Below are 8,295 nucleotides of genomic sequence, written 5' to 3'. Positions count from 1 at the left end.
TTCCCTGTTTCCTTTCCTCACTTGGCTATATTCCCTTTTGGGCACTAGGCTTATAGCATCCTGCTTTTTCAACTAGGGTTGTAGCTTAGCAATTGATAATAATAATAATAATATTAATATCCCTCCTCACCCCATCCATCCATCTGATCAGCTGACCACACTCTTCCCAATAACTTTGTACCAACCGTGTGGCTCGCCACAACTTGCACGTTATCAGCTCTCTTGATTGGCTCTCCGCCTCTCTTCTTACATATACCACACATCCTGTTTATACCTTGATTCTCCCTGCTTTCCAGTGGTGGCATTCCATCAATCCATATCACCATCCTCATCTGGGTTCTTTCCAACAGTACCTTCTTTCCTCATGAGTGCCTAAGTTTCTACCCCATATGAACTCTATAATGACTATAGTCCATTTCTTTTAGCGAGTCATATTTGCACCGACTCGCAACGGTGCCCTTTTAGCTCAGAAAAGTTTTCTGGTCGCTGATTGGTTAGAATTATCTTGTCCGACCAATCAGCGATCAGGAAACTTTTCCGAGCTAAAAGGGCACCGCTGCGAATCGGTGCAAATATGACTCGCTAAAAGAAATGGGCTATAGTTTCAGTAATGTTTAATTATGATTATACTAAAACCCATATTATCCATTTTAATGTGTAATCAAATGGGAACAATAACTCGTCATGTTCATTAATAGGGATAATTCGTCGGTAATAGTCTTAACCCAAAAGTATTAGTTCAAGTTTCCTCTGGCAAAAAGTAATTTATTTTGACCTCTAAAGATATCTGTAAAACTTACCGGAAATTGATGTATGCAACCTTTTGAACCATATTATTGTTGGATTTTAAGGGTTTGAATACATAAAAAAATCTTAATATGTTTATGCAACGCACAGTTAATATAAAAACCAAGATCATTAACCTAAAAAAACTGTCCTTCTTTCATTAAGAATATTCCATTTGTGACAAGTGACTACCAAATAATAGGTCCTATAAGACAGTTTTATTGTTTATATGCACCAAATTGTATATTTCACCTAGAAGTAAGACGATTAGAAATAAACTGGATATTACCTGTAGCAACATAATAAGATATGGTTTTGACTTTATAGGGATCATAATTTGATACACTTTTCCTTAAGAATTTTAAACTGATTGAAAGAAACATCGTTAGACGTTAGTATCAATAGCTTTCAAAGGTAAATTATTATTATTATTATTATTATCATTATTATTATTAATAATAATAATAATAATAATAATAATGATAATAATATCATTATTATTATTATTACTATTATCATTATCATTATTATCATTATTAATAATAATAAAAATAATAATAATAATAATAATAATAATAATAATATTATTATTATTATTATTATCATTCTCTTCATTTTACTTCAATCAAAATTTAATGAAATATAAATCAGCATACCACAGCTCATAGTTTACAGAAAAGAATTAGAAAATTCTCAGCAACCCCTCCCCCCTTTCAAAATTAAAAAAAAAAAAAACACATTATAAGCATTCTACCCAAAATCTTGATCAGACATTACCAATTCACTTACCCCAAAACGCGTCTCATTCTCCTCGGCAAGAGACAGCGGCAAATCTCCAAGCCAGTGTTGCCAGATGGGTTAGTGTAAAAATCCCCAAAACAACCCAAAAAAACCCATTTCCACAAATATATTTTCTTCTGATCTACATGGCTTTACTCATATAGAAATTACTCATCATACTTCATATAGAGTGCAAGTAAACTAATTGCAACAAAACTCTGTATATAGCTTTTGCTGAAATAAAGATTATTATTATTATTATTATTATTATTATTATTATTATTATGATATAAAGATTTACTAAATTTTGTTTCTTCTTCATAGAAATTTGTATAGAATATCTCCATTAGACTCCCAAAATCCCCAAATCTAGGGATAAATCCCCATATCTGGCAACACTGCTCCAAGCTGGGAGAGAGAGAGAGAGTCAGCTGCCTGGGAGATACAGCCTCGTCTGTCACTTTTAACTGTCAGAGCCTTCACGCCCAGTTATATGCGCCTTCAACTGTCACACGACACCCTGTCTCCTGCGACGCCAAGAGCGCGTGCTGTTAAAACCCATATAGCCAGATCGTGTTCGGGAGCCGTGGGCAGGAAGGTGTTCATTGTTCACTCTGTTATTGTCTGTCATTGGTTTCAAGGTGATGTGATTAACGTTCACTGATTGTCTGTGGGCATAGTTCGGGAGCTTTCATGGGAAGGTTTTTGTGTTTCCGGAAGAGGGAAGCGTAACCTATAGATAATATATACAAATATGTATATATATATATATATATATATATATATATATATATATATATATAGATATATATATATATATATATATATATATATATATATATATATAGATTATATATAGATAATAGGCTATATATATATATATATATATATATATATATATATATATATATATATATATATATGAATATGTATATATACGTATATATGTTTATACTGTATATATATATATATATATATATATATATATATATATATATATATATATGTGTGTGTGTGTGTGTGTGTGTGTGTGTGGGAGCGTGCGTGTGTATAATATATATGTATATATATATATATATATATATATATATATATATATAGAAGCATGTGTGTGTGTGTTGCGTTTGTGCGTGCCTATGTAAATTTCTGCGTTTGTGTACATTCATATCGACTACAACAAACAATATAGTGAATCATCCTCCCCCTTGCATGCCGCTCTATGCAAAGATAAATAAATGAGATCTCGCTCCGTGGAGAGGGAGAGAGAAAGCCATCCACATCACAAGAAGCCAGCAAACACTTTCAGCAACCAATTAATTCACTTAACGCCAAAGACAGTAAAAGAGGAGGCGGGCGTCTCTGGCTCTTAAAATTTACACACGACCCTCACACCTTCGGCTTGCTTCCTCCCCTAGGCACCATATATTTCATTTTTCTGGTGGTTTCTAGGAAGATCAAAGGAAAGAGAGAGAGAGAGAGAGAGAGAGAGAGGGGGGGGGGGGGTGTTTATATGTCCGGTGTGTTCATGTAATCTCAATTTTCTTGTTGGTAGGTTTTTCAGTTTTTCGGGAACTGTGTATTGAAATTTTCAGGAAGGTTGATCTTTAACTTCTTTATACTATTTCATAGGTTTCTAAATTACATATTTTCACCTCGAATATATAGGATATACGTTCTACATGGCAATCGTTTTGTTATAAAGTCCTTAAAGAATGACTATACCATTAGTGAATGCTCATTGGATTTTTTTTTTTTTAAATATCTTTGGAATGGAGAGAAACATATAATTATGAGATTGCTGCCTAATTTTTATTCATTGTCTAGAGATATCTAAACTTTGTGGTTTGCCATATATGCATTAGTTTTTCCTGTACACTTCTGTACCCAATCATTTATTAGATCGGAACAGGAAAGAAACATTATCATTCCAAATTAGATTTTTATAAGGTTTTTGTACAGAAAGGTATCTAAAATATTTAGGAAATCAAGAACTATGAAGCCAGACTTATAAGCTCAAGATTTTTAAAAATTTTGGTTGAGGTTTCAACAGCGAGTTTGAGTAACTATTTAAAGGGAATTAATTCATATTTGAACATCATATATATATATATATATATATATATATATATATATATATATACCTTTCTGAGGTGAGATACCTTAACGTGGTTAAAAGGTTTATGCATCTCCATGATCAGAAAAGCTGTACTAGTCATGACCACCCATACTAGGCTGTGAGTGATCAGATGAAAATCTCCCACCATCACCAACCTGCAGTCGTGGGCACGGTGATGAAAACTGGCCAAACCCCAGACGTAAATTGACATGTTTCAGGCCTTTGTCCTGTAGTGGTATAGGAGCGGCTGCATTTGTTGTATTTATGTAGTGTATATACATATATACCTAAGTATATGTATATACCGGGTACATATTAACTGATAATCATAAGGCTATCACTGGTGACTGCCCTTTGTTCAATCTTAGGCATGAGTGGATTCAAACTAAGGTATTTCACTAGAACATTTATGTACTCTATTTACTTAACCTGTGAATAGAGGAATAATAGAATGAAGAACGAGGTAAAGAAGGTAACGGCGAGACGAGAGGTAATTAACTTAGAAGTTTAAAGGCTTAAAGGTGGCTCATGAATGGCAGAGGCAAGGGACAGTGACATTGCCCTAGCAATCAGGACAATGCCCTAGAGACTGACCATATATTATATGATCAGCGCCCAAGCCCCCTCTCCACCCAAACTAGGACCAAGGAGGTCCAGGCAGTGGCTGCTGATGACTCAACAGATAGACCTATAGGCTCCCCCAAACCCCCCAACCTTAGCTCACAAGGATGGTAAGGTTGCAGACACTAATGGCACTAACGAATCTGAGCGGGACTCGAACCCCCGACTGGCAAACACCAGACAGAAACGTTACCAGGCAGAGACGTTACCAATCAGGCCACAGCAACCTCATTTACCAGCAATAAACGAAGAGAAAGGGAAAATAGGCATCTAGTGTAATTATAACAGATCAGTGTGATTTAGAGGAAATGTAAATAAGGTATGAGATAAACCATGAATGGAAAAATCCTTGATACGAGCACTTAAAGAGATATGATTCCCTTGCTTGAGGGTACACTCGGGCACACTATTCTATTACATTTCCCTTCCTCTTGTTTTGTTAAAGTTTTTATTGTTTATGTAGGAGATATTTATTCTTATGTTACTGTTTTTAAAATATTTTATTTTCCCTTATTCCCTTTCCTCACTGGGCTATTTTCCCTGTTGAAACCCCTGGACTTATAACATCCTGCTTTTCCAACAAGGGTTGTAGCTTAGCAAGTAATAATAATAATAATAATAATAATAATGATAATGATAATGATAATGATAATAATAATGATAATAATAATATCAAAGGCTAAAGCATATTCTACATATGCTCTTGATATTCTCGTCCGTACCACATCATCAAGAACAAAGCAGACACGCATCCGCAAGCATACAAATATACATAACCGTATATTCCCATCAGAAACCCGCCATTATCCAAGATATGAGCAACACTTGAATTCTTGATTATGCAAATTGATCGTATCAAAGACAGTTGGAATATCCTGCAATTGTTGATGTAGAAGCTATACTCCCGTCAGGTGTGAAATGATTAATGCACCGTGATCATCTTGCAGAGAGAGAGAGAGAGAGAGAGAGAGAGAGAGAGAGAGAGAGAGAGAGAGAGAGAGAGAGAGAGAGAGAGAGAGAACCGTCCCTGGTAGCTTTCATTCGAAGGTATCATTTACATCTTGAGCACATCTGCTTTAATGTTATATACGTTGAATTACATTGATTTTAACTCTTTTTTTACATTATACTCTTAAAAATTTGCATTAAAAACGGTGAATGTCTAGCAACATTCAATATATAATTTTTATCGTTTAAAAAAACCGATATATTGACGTAAACGAGTAAAATTTACGGTCACAAACTCATAAAATATAATAACAAATTAAGGCAAAATTACGGTCGCCTGTATTTCACTGAAATACGGCTAAGAACAATATATTTTTACGGAGAATTTCCTATTAAAATTACAGTTTTTTTTTCTAACAATGTACATTATATCACGATTTGCTAATGAAATGGAAACATGTAATTTACCGCAATTCTATATGTAATGGAAAATGATAATAGTTTATTTTGCAAGTGCGCCTTGTCAGTGGTAAGGTGGTTGGAGTTAAACACAAGAACTCGCCGTGCAGTAAGGTTGTGATACTATGCACTTCCCCAGAGCAATGTCTGCCAGGGATTCCTGTGTCCGGCTAAATGCATATTGAAAATAAAAGGCTTTGGAAACTTACATTAAGCTGTGTAAACAAAAGGTTTGGGGAACTTACATTAAGCTATGTAAATGATAAAAATAATAATAATAATAATAATAATAATAATAATAATAATAATAACAACAACAACAACAACAACAACAACAACAACAACAACAACAACAATAATAATAATAATAATAATAATAATAATAATAATAATAACAATAATAATAATAATCTTTATTTCAGCTAAAAAGCCACACACAGGTTTCAATAGTATTGCAGCGTTGTTACACGTAAATAACAGCATGGTACCAAATCATCAGAATTCATAAATCCTTTCATTCTTGTGCCATTGTGGCGATATAAGCAAACAGTGTTGAAATGATAAGGAAAATCTTTGCGGAAAACAATTTTATCAGAAATAGCTTTTTTTTTTTTTTTTTTTTTTTTTTTTTTTTTTTTTTTTTTTTTTTTTTTTTTTTTTTAAAGTAAGTTATCCAGTATAAACTTAAAGGGAAAAGTATAGGAGAGAAGACTAGGAAGCCAGCAAAGGAAAAAGTTTTTCGACAGCTTACTACTGGAAGATGTAAATGAGGATGTAACAGCTGGACAATTTGTACAGAGAGCTAGAGACAGGATTAGGTGGAGGCGATTGATAGCCCACATCAAGGACGTGCTCCTAGATAGATAGAGATAGGTAGATAGATATATAGATAGATAGATCTTCATGGTCTAAAAAGCGTGGACGTTAAGATTAATTATTGCATCTCTGGTAGAGGACTGGATGATATCCAAATCAATGTATTTAGTATGAATCAAATCGTTAAAAATCTACAATTTTCGCGAAACTTTATCTTTAGAAAGAATGAAAATCCAAGAGATAGATAAATAGATAGATCTGGTCTAAAAAGAGAGGATATCAAGATTAATTATTTCTGGTGGAGAACTGGATAATATCCAAATCAAGGTAATTGGTATGAATCATATCATTAATCCTAAATTTTTCCAGAAAGTTCATCTTTAGAAAGACAGAAAATCCTGGATATGGTGACTTCTAGCAACCCACTCTACTTGAATTTAATGCCGGGCGTTTGAATATGCATTTCGCAGGAATATTCACGAATCAGCTGTACTTAACATATCAACACCTTTGCAGAAAATTATGTTTGGACAATCAAAGCCTTTATTCAATTACCACGACCCTTGCCAAAATAATTGCGATTTATTTATACAATTATCTGCAAGAATAACTACTTTCTTCCACTGAAGTTTCTGTACCTATAATTTTTTTGAACCTGTATCTTTTTAATGCTATATTTCGATTATTTGAACGAAATACTGAAGTCTTTTTATTCAAATCACAAAAAGGTTATAGCCTTGAGAGAGAGAGAGAGAGAGAGAGAGAGAGAGAGAGAGAGAGAGAGAGAGAGAGAGAGAGAGAGAGAGAGAGAGAGAAAGCAATATCATGTCGGATAAGTCTGTGATTACTTTGCCTCGTTTATCCATTAATTAATCTCTCATAATTTCCTGAATCCATGTTTCAAAATTAGACTTCTCTAAGGTAATAAATGTAGATATATTTATATATATATATATATATATATATATATATATAGATAGATAGATAGATAGACAGATAGATAGATAGACGTAATCTTATGTAGATAGATAGATATGCAAAGTATAACATGATTGTTTGTTCTTGTGCACCCGATAAGGAATGAGAGATAGCTGAGATAGAGAACAAGGTAAAGATTCATGTGGCAAATGAACTTTATCTTCTAACCTAGTTCTGGTGCAATGAACTGTTGCAATATTGCGCTAAAAGTATTCATCTTCTCGTAATTTGATACAATGGCTCTTGAAGTTCGTCATATCATTATATATATATATATATATATATATATATATATATATATATATATATATATATATATATAAATAAATATATATATGTATATATATATATATAAATATATATATATATATATATATAATATATATATATATATATATATATATATATATATATATATATATATATATGTGTGTGTGTGTGTGTGTGTGTGTGTGTATGCGTGTATGTTTATATGTGTAAGTATACATATGTATAAATGGGTTTTCTTGTCTCTTTTTAATTTTAGATTTGATCTATATATATATATATATATATATATATATATGAATGTGCATATATATATATATATATATATATATATGAATGTGCATATATATATATATATATATATATATATATATATATATATATATATATATATAAATTAGATATGGAGAAAAAGAATGAGAAGAAGATGGAGGAAGAGGAAGAGGAGTAAGATAATGAAGACGAAGAGGAGAGGGAAATCAAACAGAAGATGAACGAATAGTATCTACCATAGGAGTCATACA

Source organism: Palaemon carinicauda, chromosome 24 (assembly GCF_036898095.1).
Source record: "Palaemon carinicauda isolate YSFRI2023 chromosome 24, ASM3689809v2, whole genome shotgun sequence".
Lineage (NCBI taxonomy): Eukaryota > Metazoa > Arthropoda > Malacostraca > Decapoda > Palaemonidae > Palaemon > Palaemon carinicauda.
The sequence above is the reverse complement of the archived record's forward strand: the minus strand, read 5'-3'. Positions refer to the sequence as shown.